Below are 18,449 nucleotides of genomic sequence, written 5' to 3'. Positions count from 1 at the left end.
AGGGTGACACCCGCACCTACTTGTAATCACGCCTGGCAGGAAGGAGATCCCTATGTGCATTGCCTTGGGAGCAGGGGGATCTGGGGGACACTGGGGGCTATTTACCCAGAGCTCAGGAGCAATCTGCTCAGGGGTGATGCAGCAGAAAAGAGCTGGGTGCTGCTTTCCTCACTTATTTCTCCTTATCCCCTTTCAATCTCTCCTCTTTCCCTTTCTTCCCTCCTCCCCCACCCTCTGGCAGGGAGACGTGGTCACTTCCCTGCTCCCAGGGGCGCTCACTCTCCCATAGCTGGATTGGCCCCTGTGAGTGCTAATAGGAGCGAGAGCCTGGGTGCGGGTCAGTCCCTGCAGCGGCTCTGGGACACACAGGGGCAGGAGGAGGAGCAGAGATGGGGCTAGTTCCCACCTCAGACAGTCCCTGGCCCGGTGAGTGCGGCAGCTGCAGCCTGGGTTGGGCTTGAAGGAGCCAGGAAGGGGCCGGAGCAATGGGGGGCTGGTAGGAAGGAAGCAGGAAAAACAAGGAAAAGAGCCGTGGGGCAGCTCCTGGTGGCTGGGCTTTGTAAGATACCAGACACTGCTGGTGCTGCTGCCTCCAGTGTGCGCTGGGAGCCGGGGCTGAGCTCCGGGCTGCTGCTGCGGCGCCAGAGGGGCTGCTCCAGGGACAGACTTTCACTGAAGCACTTTCTGTGCCCATCCGAGGTGGGGACTTTCTCCAGCTGGACCCAGTCCCAGGCTCTGCTGCCCCTGGCCAGGGGCTGCAGGGGCCAGAGGGACCCCAGGGGCAGCCCTGGGTGGGCAGAAGAGAGACTCCACACACAGGTCCCAGAAGCTGAGGGTCTCGCAGCCCCTGGGGATCTGCTCTTGGGTGGGGTCTGGACAGCGATGGAGCCCCTGCCTCATGCTGCCTCAGGTGTACTGTGAGAAACTGCTGTGTGTAGGAATTTGCTACTTATGGTGCACTGAGCATGCTCACATGAACTGAGCATGCTCAGTAAATCTGCTGAAGCCACTTCCCTTCACCCTGCCCTTTCTCAGAATCAGATTCTGCAGATTGCTATTTACAGGGTGTCATAAACGTATAGCTACAGGTAGCATAACATACCCTGTAAAGGGTTAAAAAGCTCAGATAACCTGGTTGGCACATAACTAAAAGGACCAATTAGGGAAGAAAATACTTTCAAATCTGTGGGGGAAGGTTTTTGTTTTCATGTTCCTTTGTTCTCCTGGGTCAGCGAGGAACCAGGGCATGGAAAATACATCTCCCTAAGCACATGGCATAGAAAAACCTTAGAGTTCTGTCCATAGGCAGGTCCTTGCATAGCTTGCTGAGTCACAAGGTGTATCTGCCTTTTCTCAGTGGGTCGATTGTAGAGCTGATGGTCCGTAATGGGCCATCAAGCAGGCTAGGCAGAACTGACACCAACTTGTCTGGCTGGGGTGTTCCCTGGAAGCAGAGCACAAGTTTGAAATACGGGCAGCATAGAACCAATATTCATAACATCAACTACAAAAATGCTACACAGTTAGAGATAGCATAATTATAATCAGCCAATCAGAACCTCTCCATAGACCCCTTACACAACAACCTTTCTACAATATTGGCTGCGAATATAGAACAGTGGTCGCAACGGTGATCTATACAGTTACAGATTATGTCAATAACGTCACAGGAGGTGACACAGCATCAATGAAATTGGAGCTGGGGCAGCAAAGAGCCACCAGATGTTCTGAGGGCTGGAGAAAAATGCCTTCTAGTGAGCTACTGAAAGAGCTCAACCTGTTTAGCTTATCAAAAGACGATTGAAAGGTGACTTCATTGAAATGCTGAAGTGCCTTAATGGAGAGAAAGGATTGGGTATTAAAGGGCTCTTGAATCGAGCAGAGAAAGGCATAACAAGACCCAATGGCTGGAAGGTGAAAAGAGACAAATTCATATTACAACTGAGGCACAAATATTCAACAGCGAGGATGATTCATCACAGGAACAAATTACCAAGGAAAGTGATGGATTTTCCATCTCCTGATGTCATTTCATGAAGATTAGATGCCTTTCTGGAATGTGTTTGCCCCAAAAGTAGCTATGGTATCCTACAGGAGGCCTGTGATATGCAGGGGGTCAGATTAGATGCTCTAATGGTCTCTTCTGGCCATAAAGTCGACTCATTTCTGAAAAACTGAGTGTAGCATTGGGAGCAGCATCTGATGTTTCCCTGTCTAGCCGGCTTGCTGCCTAGAACGAACGCTCCTTCAGTGGGGTGATCCCCAGGGAGTAGCTCAAACCTTCAAAGTGCCTGGCCAGGGGCAGGACATTAGCCCAGCAAGAGAGGGGTGTGGCAGTGACATCACAAAGGTCTTTTGCAGGACCTCAGCCTATTGGTCCAAGGTGGTGGGGAGGTGGTGACCTCACAGAGAGATGCTGACATCAGCCAGGCAGGACAGTGGCGAGGGGCCAGGGAAACCTCAGAGACCCCTGTGGCTTTGCTCCAGCAAGTCTCCTTCTCCAGGTCTCTCTTTGAGGACTGAGAGAGTATTCGGGTTCATGGACGTGAGCGCCAGGAGGAACCTCTTTTGAGTTTTCTCCTTCCCTTTTAGTGATTTTACTAGAAAACAGCCGTCCCTGTTTAGAAGGTAAAAGCCTCCTGGAGGTTTGAAACCTGTTCAGTCTGATCCACCTGGTGACAGCTGAATTCTAGGCATGGAAAATATGAGCTTAAAGAGGCAGAATTTTATTCCACACCTGGGATTTTGTCCCTTAGAATCACTGGGGACATAAGGGTTTGTCCTTTTTGTTTCACTTTTTCCTCCATCCCTCCCTCCTTTCTCTTTGTCTCTTGCTTCTTTTATCCTTTCTCCTGTTCCTCTCCCAACACCAGGAGGGGTGTGTGCGCGTGTGCTCGGCAGCTCCCACTGTGGGAGGTCCACCCAAAAATGTGGGGCTGAAATAGTGCTCAGGCTGTCAGGGCCGGATTAACCTTCTGTGGGTCCTGGCACCAAACATATCTGTGGGCCCCTATATAGTCACTGTGGGCTCCGAGTGTGGGCCTGGTGGGGCAGTGCCATTGGTGCCATAGCATACCCAGTACTGAACCTCAGAGACATTTTTCATTTTGATCACACACCCCTACATGACTGTAAGCATTGCCCTACACAGCTCCCTCAGCCCCCGGGTTTTCTCATTGAGCTGTACAACCATGTGGGTTTACCAGTGTCCACAGTGAGCAGAACTTTCATAGTGACCAAGGAAACTCCCCACAGATTTATCTCCTTCCTCATTCAGACCTTCTCTAGCCATGTCTCCAGTACCCCCCATGTCACCAGTCATGACATGTGGTCCTAGTCTCAGCTCACAGTTCTAAAGCCAGCAGATACATGGTCAGTTCTGACAGATCCCATCCTGCCATGTGAGCCAGCCACCTGCAAACACCATCTCCCCAAAGTCAGGACTTAGCCCTTGCGAATCTGAAGCCACCAGCCTCTCTCCCTCTGCTCCCATCTACATGCTAGTCTGCTACCTGGTCCCCACCACTTCTCCCCATACTTGTTTCCTTTCCACTTTGGACATGCTCCCACCCAGCTGGAAGCTCCCTCTGCCAGCCTGACCTGCTCCCTCTTTCCCTGCTCCCCCTGACATTCCTGTCCTACTGGTGACCTCTGTTCCTTGAGGTGAACTCCAGTGTCTTTAGCTGCTCTAGCTTAATGGCCCCAGTAGTCACAGAGCCACCTGCAGCTTCTCTGGCTACAGCCATGGGGCCAGTTCCCAGAGGCCAGCCTTAGCCAGCTGCAGCTACTAGCCGCAGGAGGGGTGGCAATGCCAGGGCTGAGCCTGCTTGAACCTTGCAACGGCTGCACTAGGGACTCTAAATCCTCAGCCCTGGCCCTAGGCAGCTGCAGACTCTGGAGTTAGGCACTTCCCTCCTCTAGGCCATGGCTTTAAATACCTGCGATTCCCATCACCTGCAGCAGAGGCCACCAATTCCCACGCCCCCCTCAGCCAGCACCTAGTCGTGCAGAAAGTGCAGCCTGAGTGATTGTGGAGGCTGGGATGGCAGGAGGTTCCCGTCCCTGAGCAACAGCTCTGCAACAAGCTCACGTGCTTCCCACTTGGGACATTAGCCGTTACTGACAAGGCTTGTGCGTGTGCTTTTTTTATCGCTTTGTTAGGTGTGAGAAGTATGAACTGTTCAATAGGTTCAATTAGTTGGTTAATAAGATGTTTATGAAGTAAATCACTGGCTTTAAAGTAAGATCCAATCTGGAGCATATGAACTATTGACCCCTGGACTCCATCTCTGAGAGGGGACTTGTTTACCATCAGGACACAGGCTCAAACCAGTCCAAACCGGTTTTTCCCGCCAAAACCAGCCCTCAGCATTCCCTCTCCTCAGCACTTTTCCCGCCACAGAAGTGATATAAGGACGTGCTCAGTGCCTGCGCGGGGCCGTCCCCCCCAGCGACGGCCCCTCCACGGTCGGGTCTTCCCAGTGCTCCCGAGCCGGAGAGTGATGAGCCCCCTCGGTCCCGCCGTGAGACTGAGGAACAGGAGGCCTGTCACCCCCATTCCTGCCGTCCTGCATCCCTGGTGTCCAGCCTCCCACGGAGCCCCCGGGGAGTGAGAGACCCCGGGGGGGGTGCACTGGGGCTGGGCAGGAAAGTGACTCTGCCCCGGGGAACCTGGGAGAAGCCTCAGACTTGCCTCAGCCCCAATGGGATTTGGGGGGCAGAGACTGGGGTCTGGCGGGGGGGATCCCCTGTGGTGTGGGGGGAGATGGGGGGTGTCAGGCAGGGAGGGGAGAAGCAGGAGTTGTGGGGGGGGAAGGTCAGTGGGACGCGGGGGGGGGGGGTTTGAACTGTCTCTGTGCAGCCAGGAAATTCCCGGGGGGGGGGTGGGAGTGGCGGGCGGGCGAAGGGGGGAGGGGGGTTAATTGGATCCTGTCCCTGTTTGTGCCACTTGCCTCTCGCCCCCGATACAAATTCTCTCCAGTTCTGCCCCTTTTCTCTCTCAGTGTCTCACACGGGGCTATAAAATCTGGGGCGATTCCCCCCCATCCCCTCCAATGATCAGCTCTCCCGTGTCCCCCGATTTCCCCCCTTCTCCCCATGAGTCTCAAACGTCAGTTTAAAATCTTCTCTAGTGAGGGGCATTTTCCCACCCATTTGATCTGCAGCGATTTGTCCTTGTGTAGGTGGGAAATTGTTGCCCTGAGTCATTCCCCAGCACATGGCTGCCCCTGGAGTGGGGGTGGGATGGCTCAGTGGTTGGAGCACTGGCCTGCTAAACCCAGGGCTGGGAGCTGAGCCCTTGCGGGGGCCATTTGGGGATTTAGTTGGGGATTGGCCCTGCTTTGAGCAGGGGGTTGGACTAGACACCTCCTGAGGTCCCTTCCAGCCCTGATATTCTATGAGATGCCGGTTCTCTGCCAGGGCAGGGAAGGGAGGTGCACGTGTCCCCCGTGGGGACTGCCCAGACCCCAGTTTCCCAATCCCAGTTGTTGCCCCCTAACTACCAACACAGTTGCCCCCAACCATCAGTTGCCAGTCACCCACCCGTCCCCCACAGCTGCCCCCTTCCTTTATCCAGGGACCTTTCAGCTCCCCCTCCCTTGCCCTTTTAATCAGCTCCTCAAAGGGCTCCCTGCTGCCCATGGCAATGGTGGGGGTGGGGGAACCATCACTTTGTGTTTATGTATTGGACAGTCATATAAAATCCAGTCCAACAGTCCCCCTTTTCCACTAGTTCATTAACAGCAACATAAAATCCCCTCAGATCTTGGTGTTTTTCTCTCATGTTATCAAATATGCAGTTTGTGACAAATTTTCTGTGCAAATCTCAAAGATTCATATAAAATAACCTAAACATTTGCCCCACTTCTCTCTAGTTGTCTATTTCTAATTGAATATGCCCTGAGATTTCCCCGTCTCTCTAATTATAAAACACTAAGAAAATCTCAGATTTACACCTTTTCTCAGATTCTTGAACCTGGATATAAAATGTTTGCAAATGTTGCCCATTTCCTCTTTATTCATTTATCAAATATTGATGTGAAACACTCAGATTTTGCCTCCTATCAACAACTGATATAAAATCCCTCTGATTTTCCACTTTCCTCTCTATAATTTGCAAAATGGATCCAAAATCTCTCAGATTTCCACCCTTTCTCTTTCATTTCTGAACGTTGCTCTCAAAGCTCAGGTTTGCCTCTTTCTATGTCATTATCAAATGTCAGTTAAAAATCCTCTCAGGTTTGGGGCTGTTCCCCGTGTTTCTAAATCCCAGCAACTTCTTCCTTCGAGGGAACCTGTTGCCCTGAGTTCTTCTCCATCCTGGAGGTCGCAGGGGGTTAAATTGCCCAGAGATCATCTTTCCCGTCTCCTTTGTGAATCATTTGGTCCCTCCTTTATCTCTGTTAAAATGTTTGCTGATGAAAGAGACCAGCCACATCTTTAATACCCATCAAAGCCAGAGTCCTCTCCGTGTTTGGGGGATCAGTGGTTCCAAGTGGTAACGGGAGAGTTGGCTGGACTCTTTTCTTTTCTCCAGCTGGCACGGGATGAAGAGGTCACTCAGTGCAGTGTGGGTCCAGAAGTATCCCAAACCCCATGACAAATGGCCTTTGTGAGGGGTTGCTTCCCGCAGTGCTAAGATGCAGCCACCTCTGGGGTGGATCCAGGGTGGCCATTATTTGCTAGTGACAGGGCATGGACATTTCTTACCTATTTTGTCCCTCCAGGCCTTCCATACTCCAGTTCAAGAGACATCCCCCAGGGCTCCCTCTGCCTGTGTGACTGGCCAGCAGGGGGCGGTGGTCACTTTCTATCCACTTCTCAGGCACTGTGAGGTAACAGTGTTGCTGGGTGGGGGTGGGGCTGTGGGGGGAGATAGCAGCTGAAGGGGGATTGTGGTGGGGGGAGGCCTCTGGGTGGCTGGGCAGGGGGTACCCTAGTGAGGTTGGTGGGTTCTGGAGATTTGGGGTTTCAGGGGGTGGTTGTGATGTGCCCAGCCCTGAGGCTGTGGGTCCTGGAGGTGGGTGTCGCTGGGGGCCTGGTGGCTGCAGAACAGCCGGGGTGGGCGTCTCTTGGGGAGGCGGGACAGGGGGTTAGAGGGAGCCTGGTGCTGTGCCAGGGGCTCTGTCTGGGCTTCCTCCGCAGACTCCTGGGATCGCTGCCCTGCCCAGTGCACAGAGTGTGTGTGGGAGAATCCCCGGTGCTAGGCCAGGGGGTGCCCCTGTAAAGCATCAGGGGATCCCGCAGGGGGGAGGAGGGGGTGCCAGGCAAAGGGCAGGGCAGATCCTGCTGGAGGGCAAGGGGGGAGGGGGTCCTAGGCAGGCAGTGAGGGACTGAGTTCCCAGTGGGGGTCCCTTTTGGGGGGTCTCTGGCTGTTGGGGTCTCTTGGTGGGACCTGGCAATGAAGGTCTGGTGGGGGTTCTCTGGCCGGTGGGGCTCTGAGGGGTATCTGAGGTCCCTGGCCAGGGACTCTGGGGGCTGGGTCCCAGGGAGTATCTGGGGGGGGGCTGGCTGGGGCTCTGGGGGCTGCTCCTGACCTCGCTTCTTCTCCCTGATTAGCTTATGCCAGAATCCTGGCTCCAAGCATTGCCCGACATTCCCCGGCCAGGCCCAGTCACTGTGATAACTTTCTAGCCACTTATCAAACACTGTGAGGTGAAATCAGAGATTTTTGCTCTTCTCCCCTCTTGAAAACTGCAGGAACTTCCAGTTCCATTGTCCTAGATTGTCCAGTCCTTGTCCTGGATGTGGGGGATGAGGGAGGTGGGAAGGGGGTCAGCACTGCCGCACAATGGTCTCTTCCACAGCGTTCTGGACTGATTTTTTCTGAACTCTGGTTTCATTGAGACCATTGTTAATCCAGAGTCACTGTATGGAAAGACAAGGAGTGACTCTGGATGGACAGTGGGGCAAATGAGATCAGCAATTCTCCCTGTGAGGAGGGGCTCTCGTTAGCTGCTCTCCCCAGAGAGCTAAAGGAGGGAAGCTGCTCAAACACTCTGTCCCTCTCTGCTCAGGATACTGGGGTTCAGCTTCCTGGGTCAGACGCTGCAGCCTCTGTTGTGATCTGAGAGACCAGGCTTAGCAGCTGCTGCTCCCCCAGTGGGGTTCTGTGCTGGGAAGTGACCTGAATTAAAGCTGCTTCTCTGCCCGGCCCAGGGGATGACTTTCTCCAGCTGGTCCTAGCCCCCTAGGGCAGCCCTGGGCCCTGTTAATACTAAATTCTGAGCCAGAGTCTCCAGGTAACTGACAGACCTCAGGGAAAGTCCTGGGGACTGGCAAGAAAGTGACTCTGCACAAACAGCCCCTCCTCATTTCTCCTCCCAGTAGCAATTGCCAGGAGAAAATCCAGCCCTGGGAGAGCAAAGCCCCCAGGAATGGGACTTTCCCAGCCAGAGGGGCAGGGAGAGAGGACAGGGGAAGGAGAGACTGAAAGGGGCAGTGGTAGAAATGAGAGGGGAGAGATTTCCAGCTCTCTAGTCCACCCAGACACATGTATTGCTGCATCCCTGGGCAGAACCACTTTCCAGTGAACAAAACAAGGATCAGAGAGAGGAAAAGCCAGTTCCTGACTCCATATTCCCCCTGCTGGGGTGTGGCTGCCGTGGGGTCAGTGTCTGAGGGAATCCCCCACAGTGACTCCTTTGGTTCTGCTCTTTTCTAGCCTTGTGTTCAGAGACTTTGTTAGGGGGTGAGGGGAGGGAGAAGGGAGGTTAAAAATGTCTCTGGGCTTAGCCTGGCAGGAGGGGCCAGGTCTACATTGTAATAAACAGATTGAGCATTTCCCAGCATGGCAGGATCTAGGGTTTCTGTCTGCAGGGAAAGGGCCTGGGGGAATCATGATGTGAAATTAACTAAAACCGGTTCTGAAACGCCCACAACTGCCCTTCTCCCCCAGACAGGCTGCAGAATGACGTCCATGGTTTGCTCCAGCTCATCCCAGCCTGGTGTGGGACAGGGAAGAGAAATGGCTGCAGTGGAGCCAACTCAGGTAGAGATTATTGGGGGGTTGCTGGTGGATTCCTGCTGGAGGAGAGGGAGAGCAAATACACCGGAGATGGGAAGGTTTGCACAGTCTGGTCAGGAGGTTGGAGCACGACAGGAAATTCACAGCGTGGGGAAAGGAGGAGGCCAGCGTGTGGCAAACCTGCTGGGAGTTATTTAATAAGTGGCCTAGATTCTAGGAACAGACCCAGGAGGTTCGGAGGTGGAAATGCCCTAATTTGTGAAGAAAGAAAATAGCCCACCTACATGGAGCTAGTCAAACTGACCAGAGTCCCAGTGCTGGAGCCTGAGCTCACTAACCAGTGGCTGCTGTGAGATATGAAGGGGGCACCCATGAGTCAGGCTTATTGGAGCTGCCTCTCCCTTCATATCCTGCTCCTCACAATGAGGAGGTTATTGGGCTTCCTACCAGGGAGCTCTCCCTGGACCCTGCTAGGGGCTCCATCTCCTGTATCAGTCGGTGGCTAGTAGGTGTGTGATGGATCTGCTGGGAGAGACAAGGGGCTCTCTCTTCGTCCCCTCACCCTGGTATTTGCTGGATACGCTGAGCGGGGTCGGGGTGGGACTTCATTGACTGCGATCCACCCAGAGCTTCCATTTGATTGGCTCCTCTCTGCCACAAATAGTGGGGCTGTGAGTGGGGAAAGAGGTCCTGAGTGTTGGACTCTTGCTCTTCCAGGGGCCGGTGACCTTCGAGGAGGTGGCTGTGCATTTCACCAGGGAAGAGTGGGCTCTGCTGGACCCCGCTCAGAGAGCCCTGTACTGGGATGTCATGCAGCAGAACTATGAGACTGTGACCTCGCTGGGTAAGGGTTCCTGTCCCCTCGGTTCTTGGAAGGGGAAAAGAAGAAAGATGGTTCATGCCACCCCCCAATGCCACCTCTACTCTGTCCTGTTTCAGCATCACCCCAATATGCCAGTGACACAGACACACTACCAGAGACCCTCCCCTGCTGCAGGACACTTTGGGAACAGAGCACAGGAGCCGTATCGCACAGTGTCAAATAGCTCCTGTTTGCTCAAGTGAAACTGGGGGTTAGGTCTGGCATAACTGTTCCATACCCCTAATCATTTTTGTTGCCCTTTTCTGAACCTTTTCCAATTCCAATATATCTTTTTTTGAGATGGGGCGACAACATCTGCATGCAGTATTCAAGATGTGGGTGTATCATGGATTCATTTGCTGTTTTTACAAATATGATATATGATATATTCTGTCGTATCTATCCCTTTCTTAATTATTTCCAACATTGTTTGCTTTTTTTCACTGCTGCTGCACATTGAGTGGATGTTTTCAGAGAACTATCCACAGTGACTCCAAGATCCATCTCTTGAGTGGAAACAGCTAATTTAGACCCCATCATTCTGTATGTATAGTTGGGATTATGTTTTCCAATGGGCTGCACTATGTGCTATCCTGACATCTAGCACTGCTGAGATCCTGCATTCAGTGATATCCCTGCTCTTCCTGTTCCCTTTCTCCACTGAACCCCACCAGACCATGCTTCCTGTTTCCAGCTTCCCCAGGACACTCTCTCTGTTTCTGAACCTCTCGGTGCATCCTTGAATGCTGGCTGGGAGTATCCAGACAGGGGAGCTCCAGCAGCAGAACACTGAATCTCACCCAGGATTACAGATGACACAACACCTCACTGCTCTGGATTGCACCCAGCATGTGAAAATGGCCTAGGTTGGTAGTGACATTTCTTGAGACATGGAGAGTCTTGCTCCCATATCACCAGGTGTAATAACAATAACAGGAAAGGCCGAATATGGAAAACTGATTGTTCAGCTTGCTTTTGACCTGCATCATATTTTGCAATATATTCCAAATGAGGTAATTAACGTGCAACGTATGTGTCATTGTTTGGGGTTTTTAGCTTTAAAAGGCTTGTGTGATTTTTAGCTCAGGGGGACAGTATTCCAATAGCTGTTGCCCCCTGCGCACTTTTAACCAAGAAAAGAGCCTCAGGTTGAGCTGATTCAAAATCAATCGTGTGGTCGTTTTCCCCATGTGACGTTATTGATATAAATGGGAACCATATAGAACATGGGTTGCAACCAAGGTCCTGTGGTGGCACCAAATCCTAAGTAAAGGGGGTCATATAAGGTGTCTAAGACCAGGTTCTGGGTTGCTGGTTATGATTATGCTGTCTGTATGTCTGTGTATCATTTTGTAGTTGAAGTTATAAGTATTGGCTCTGTACTGTCTGTATTTTGTATTATGCTCTGCCTCTGGGAAGTGTCCCAGACAAGCTAATGTCAGCCCTGCATAGCTGGCTTGATGGCCCATTAAGAGCCATCAGCTACACAATTGACCCATGGAGAGAAGGCAGACACGCCTTGTGACTCAGCAAAGTATGCAGAAACTTGTCCATGTGACTGCAAACTCCATTTTTGCTGTAAGTTTCCACCGTGAGGACAAAGGGATTCTTACACCTGGAAAAGTCTATATAAGGCTGATGCATCATCTCCATCTGGTCTTCAATCCTGCTTCTGACCTCTGGAAGGACTTTGCTACAAACTGAAGCTCTGCACGAAGGACTGGTGACCCATCCCAGCGGGGGATGTTCCAGAGACTTAATCTGAACCTGCAGTTTACTCCAGCACTGCTGCAAGCCTGAACTAAGAACTTTGCCATTACTGTATGTAATTGATTCCATTTAACCAATTCTACCTCTCTTCTCTACCTTTTTCCCTTTGTAAATAAACCTTTAGATTTTAGATTCTAAAGGATTGGCAACAGCGTGATTTGTGGGTAAGATCTGATGTGTATATTGACCTGGGTCTGGGGCTTGGTCCTTTGGGACCGAGGGAACCTTGTTCTTTTTTTGGGGTGTTGGTTTTCATAACCATTCATCCCCAGGACGAGTGCACTGGTGGTGATGCTGGGAGACTGGAGTGTCTAAGGAAATTGCTTGTGTGACTTGTGGTTAGCCAGTGGGGTGAGACCAAAGTCCTTTTTGTCTGGCTGGTTTGGTTTGCCTTAGAGGTGGAAAAACCCCAGCCTAGGGCTGTGACTGTCCAGTTTAAGCAATTGGTCCTGATTTGGCACTCTCAGTTGGGTCCCGCCAGAATCGCTCCGTCACACCCCAACAGCTTCAAGAGGTCCCTGTGATGGAATGTAAATGTCTTCTTCACACCTTCCCCCCCGCAGGAGAATGGCTGTTTGACCAGCTGTTTGCCTTGCTGTCTCTGAGGAACTGCTCTGTGGGTGTTCCCCAGAATTGTAACATTTTCAGTAATCTCATACTGTAAAATCTCATAACTTTACATACAGTGTTACTACACATTTTAACAGGAGGATAATATTCAGTAGGTTATGCATTTTCAAATGATACCTCACAAGCCATACTGTGTACAAAATTGATCATAATTTTCTAGAAGCGTGAACACAGGGGTATAGACAGACACAGTGTCTGTGTGTGTGTTCCCAGCAGATATGTGGGTATTTCAATCCCTTATAAGCACAGTGCTCGGCCTCTTCAAGGCCCTGGGGAACTGGTCCTGGGAATTCACTGGTTTACCAAGTGTGACACTGTATGGAATTGTGAGACACTTTGGTATTAATAATAAAATAATATTATAATCTGATAAAATTGCAATGAATCCTGCTAGATATGCCATGCCAGGTGTCAGTGAAAATGTTATGATTTGCCAAGTATGATAATATTGTTTCTATGTTTGTATCACCTTTGTATTGTGAGTTATAGATATGTAGGGTATATCTGTATTTCCAGACTTGTGCAGTGTTTCTGTGTGACACCCCCAGACATATTGGCATCAGCACTGCCTAGCCTGTTTGATGGCCCATTGACGATCATCAGCTGTACAATGAGCCCATGGAAAGGACCAAGGGGATACACCTATTGAGTCAGCAAGACATGCCGGGGTATGCCTGTGTAATGAGAACTCCAAGGCTTTTCCATGCCACGTGCTGTGAATCTTGTGTTTGGAACACAGGAAGTACAGGCCACATGGCAAAAGGAATATAAAGGGCAGCCGCATCATCTCCATTTTGTCTTCAATCCCCCTTCCTACCTCTGGAGCAACTTCTCTACAAACTGAAGCCTTGAACAAAGGACTGAATGACCCATCCAAACTGTGGATGTGTTCCAGACGGACTTTCAAGCCAGCTACTCACCAATATTGCTAAGAACCTGATATATCCATTTTGGAATGTATCTGACTGCGTTCCCATTTAACTTCTTTCTGTCTTTCTTTCATTTAAACCTTTAGTTTAGATGTTAAAGATTGGCTGGAAGGATGTAATTTTGGTTAATATCCAAACCTATACTGACCTGGTGATGTGGCTGACCCTTTGAGGTCAGAGGAACACTTTGTTTATGTGAGCAGAGTTTTTAAATAACCTCTCATTGTACTGGACCTAGCTGCTGATTAGGAGTCAGAGAACAGGGATGCAATAAAGGGGGCCGTGTGATTTCTTTTTTCAGCTTCTCGATTACCCGCGTGGGTGATCAGAAGCACAGTTGGTGACTGGTCGGTGAGTTTAACTTCAGTGTTAACCAGCAGTTTTGGGAGCATCTGCTCTCCCTTTTTCAGCCTGCCCTAACTTTGGCATTTTCAGTGAGAACTGCCCCTGGCCCACCAGGTCACACTAAGCACTGAAGTTAAATTAATAGAATGTTTTTTTTATGACCAAGTCTTATGAAATCAACTGAACTCCTTTTGTTTTCTTTCATCTGAGCAGGGTTTCTAGTTTTCCAGCGTGATGTTATCTCCCAGCTGGAACAAGGGGAAGACCCATGGGTCCCAGACCTCCAGGGTTCAAAGGAAAGAGAGATCCTGAAATCTCCCTGCACAGGTGAGGAAACATTAAACCACCTCAGAATCTGTAAGTGCCTGAAGGAAACATCTGGGATGCCCAACAAAGCCCTTGGGGAGGTCTCTCAGTTCATTATTATCCCTTGCAGGGGTCGTATCCTCAGGGTAAATATAGTTCATGGCTTCCTATAGATCCTAGCAGACACCAGGCAGTAGCTTCCTTCCTTCCCCCTGCGTATTTGGATGGGATGTGAAGGCTGAATTCATCCCCCTCCTCTCTCCTATTTGGGGGAAGAGTTTGGGGGAGTTCAGCTCCTGATTTTTATTTGACCTGTCTTCAGCACTTGTTTTTGTTTAGTCTTCCCCTTTCCATCTCTGTTTGGAGTTTCTGTCTCTGTCACAGCAGGTGATGCAATGGCATGTGAGAAAGAGGAGCAGAATTCTCAGCCTGAAAATGTTGAGCCAGTGGGTAAAAACAGCATTATCGCAAAGATCGAAAAGGAATGTGTTTAGGAGTCATGAGCAGGGAAAATCCTGGGAGATTCAGGACAGACCAAAAACAGATCAAGGAAACCAGCCAGGGAAGAAAGTGGATAAATTTATTTCTTCTTGGGGAACTCAGAAGATCTCATGGAAACCACAACACAGCAGGATATCCTCAGGCGAAAGAGAAAAAATACATGCAGTGAGTGTGGAAAAACCTTCTCTCACAGCTCAGCCCTTTCTGTACATCAGAGAATCCACACAGGGGAAAGGCCCTATGAATGCACTGAGTGCGGGAAAACCTTCAATCGCAGTTCGCACCTTATTAGGCATCAAACAATCCACGGAGGAGAGAGCCCCTAGGAATGCCGTGAGTGTGGAAAATGCTTCACTAGCAGCTCAAACCTTAGATTTAATTTACTCTGGTTCCTCAACTGTTGCTACAGCTCTACTACCCATCAGTCCAGAAACTGAGAGAAATGGAGAGTTCCAACCATTGTCCTTTTAGTATCTTATTGTTCCTCTCTGTTTTTTGTGCTGGCCTTTCTATTCTATCATTTTCTGCCTTTGTTTAGTTGGTAACAGTTGGTTTCCATCACTCACGTTTGTTTGTTTAAATCTCTATCCGTTGTTAAATAATTTTTTTGCTTGTTTGAAAACTGTACTCAGGTGCTGTGTGAGATACAGTAGCAATGGTCCACAGTAAAACTAGTAACCTGGGATACTTGGGGAAGAGAGGATCTGGGATTTTATCGAGTATCTGGTGATCCAGGCTGGACCCCAGAGGGGGACACATTGAAGGAACTCAAGGGTTAAGGTGGCTGCTGTAGCTCAGAGGAGGGTCCTTGACTTCCAGCAGGCTGGTGAGTTTGGTCACTAACATCCAGCTGCCAAATGCAAAACTCCCTCTTCCTTGTGGCAGGTGGCAACAAGGAGACTCACAGGCCTCAGCACCCTGAGAAGGGTCACAATGTGTCTCTATGTTGATCCACCTGTCAAATTCACACAGGGAAAGCTCCCGATAGCACAAAACTCTGTCCTATGAAATCATGGAACATGTGCTCTTTGCTCTGTGAAAGCATGTAAAGAATCCAAGCGCTGGAGGACAGGGTTTGGGTCCAGAGTGACCTAGACAAATTGGAGGATTGGGCCCAAAGAAATCTGAGGAGGTTCAACAAGGAGAAGTGCAGAGTCCTGCACTTAGGACGGAAGAATCCCAAGCACTGCCCCAGACTGGGGACTGACGGAGTGAGGGGGGATTTGATAGCAGCCTTCAACTACCTGAAAGAGCAGCAGTGTGGGCTTTCTCCTGGCCACTTTTGCTGGGCTGGGCAGGCAGCCTGGAGGCCTTTCTAGAAGAGAATTGGGAACTGAGTTAGAAAAACCAATGTGAAAACCAGAACTTCAGGTTTAGACTCATTCATTTATAATATTAAATCTTCAATTCTAGTGTCACAGTCAATACAATTGCTTCAGCCTGATTGTAACAGGGCGGTACTCACCCCTGCGCGCCTCCTGCTGGTGACTCATGGAATTAGCTCAGTCCAGCGCCAGAGCGCCCTCTGCAGGCCAGTGATCCACCTGTTCATCTGGCCCCCGTGTCCCTCCCTGGACCCAGTGCCCCTTTCTCTGGGGTGCTGCCCCCTGACAATAACCCCCGTCTCTCTGGGTCTCCCCTCCTTAGGTAACCCTCACCCTCTATCCCTGCCTTGCCTCAGTGTATGGCTACTGCCAGTCATTGTCTAGCCCCCCACTCTGGGCAGACTGCAGTCTCAGCCAACTCATCCCTGGCAAGGAGGGTTTGGGCCTGCTGCTTTGTCCTACCCCTGGGCCGCCCTCTGCGACCCACAGTACCTATCGGCCCACTCCTAAGCCGCAGCCTGGGGCTTTCTAGGCTGGAGCTCCCCGGCTCCTCAGCCTTCCCCAGCCCTGCTTCACCCTAGGTACCTGGTCTCTCTTTCCCAGCAGCTAGGCCCATCTCTCTCTGAAGGCAGAAGAGAGACTGTCTGGGCTCCTAGCTTCCCTGCCTTTTATAAGGCCCTGCTCCTCAGTTTGGGGCGTGGCCCCCAGCTGCAGCCACTTCCCCAATCAGCTCAGCTCTGTCAGGCCACTTTTAACCCCTTAAAACCCCGGAGCAGGGTCCACCCTGCTACACTGATAGTTGCCCAAAGGGAAACTTAACTTCTCTCCAAAGGGAGTGGAGAGAAAGCACTTTTCAGAGTCCAAGAGAGACAAGGTGGTGAGGGTAAGAGCTTGCAGAGGACCAACCTCTGTTGGTGAAAGAGACAAGCTGTGGAGCTAACCCCACACACTTCTTCAGTTCTGTGTAGCCTGGAAGGTCGTCTCTTCCATAACCAGCAGTTAGAACATAAGAACAGCCACACTGAGTCAGACCAGTTCATCTAGCCCACTCTCCCGAAATTGGCCAATGCTCCACGCCCCAGAGGACCCCTGGGACCAACATGGATACAGCACCACCACAAACAAGGTTAAAATCAATGCACATGGGAGAAGGATCTTGTGTTTCATTCCTTATGTCCTAGTCCCATCGTGTGGCCATTTCCTTTTCTTTTCTGTTAAAAGCTTTGGTGTTTTGCACAGAAACATTATTTCCCCAGGAGAGACCCAGGAGTGGGGGCTGCATACCTGTGCCAAACAGTCACTGGAAGGGGGCAGACAGAGGCCTTTAGGACGAGGCGTCCCTCACTGTCAAAAGATCATCTCCCTCCTGCAGGTCACTGGCAGCCTGAATTTGTTCCTTATCCTCCCAGAGTCTGGGGGCTGGAATCAGCACTACCCAGCCCCTCCGTATGTAGCAGGAACAAACACAAACCTGGTCTTTAAAACAAGCTGTCCCCTTCCTTCTCAGGGAAGATTTTTCTGTGATTGAAGTTGAGCTTCAGTTCCCCTCTCCTAGGGGCGGGGCGGGTGTGGGGCCAGCTCCCAATGAGATCTGTTTTCACCATTGCCCCCTTTCAGTCATTCTGGGATCCTAACTCTGCTCCCAGCTGTCAGGCAGCTTCCAGCCCATCCACCCTGTTCATTAACTCCATGGTCATGTCACCCCCTTTGCCAGCGCACAGAGCCTGCAGGAAAGCTACTCCTGCCAGATGCATTGGTGGTATAGTGGTGTGTGTAGGTGTTTTCCAAGCAATTCATCTGGGTTTGATTCCCAGCCAATGCAATAATGGCTTTTCTCTTCTGTTGTTTCCTCATCTGGAAGTGGTTTAATTTCAGTCCCATTGTGTTACAATCACATTATCTATAGAATGAGACAATAAATGTGTCAAAGTCCAGCAGGTCATACAGGATGGAGGCACACAAGGGGCTGGAATGTGTCATCTGAGAAAGACAGAACACTTGGAAACCTGCATCTCCCATCCCCTGGCCTTGTGTGTTATGATTCCAGCTGCGTGAGCTGTTTGTAGGATGTTCCGGCACGATGGGGAAATGAAGTTTTGAGTCAGTTTTTGCTCCTGCAGATTCCTTTGCTGTTATAATTATAATGACATGAACAACAGGGAGGCAAAATAAACATAAACCCCAAATTGCAATACAGGTGGGGAAAGAGACGATCACGGTTAAGCCAAACACGTCAAAATAAAAATTAATACTAAAAAAGGGGAGAGGGGAAGAGATCAGGTATGTGGAGATCCCCTTGATATTTCAACGCACATTGTTAGAATCAAAGTTCAGACTTGACACTGGAAAACTACCTGTCTCTCTGAACACCTGTGATGAGCAAGATGGAGTTGGGACACCTGTTCTGCTTCAATCATTTATTGTCTCTCTGTTCTCTCCTTCTCCCCCCAATTCCTCGTCTCCAATGTCTCTGCCTTTCTCCTCTTGCTCCCTCTCCCCTGCCCTTTCCAGGAACTCACAGTCTACAGCATTTAGGACAAGCCAGAGCTCCCATGTTCTGCACATGAGCCTGTGTCAGAGGACGTGTGACCCCGGTCAGAACCAGTCACCAGAACAATATGACCCTTTATGGGCAACTTCTCTGCCTGCTCTGCAATTTACATCTCCCCTCTACACCCCGCCCCCCACAAACAGGGTGGGGTACAGCTCTGACTGAGAGGCCTCACAGGAGAAATTTCAGCCCAAAGACAAATTTGTGTGAAATGTTGAGAAATGAAGAGCCCCCCCAAATCCCCAGAACTCTAGTGTCACCC

The sequence above is a fragment of the Mauremys mutica genome, chromosome 26, assembly GCF_020497125.1.
Source record: "Mauremys mutica isolate MM-2020 ecotype Southern chromosome 26, ASM2049712v1, whole genome shotgun sequence".
Classification (NCBI taxonomy): Eukaryota; Metazoa; Chordata; order Testudines; family Geoemydidae; genus Mauremys; species Mauremys mutica.
This window is presented reverse-complemented; position numbering follows the sequence as displayed.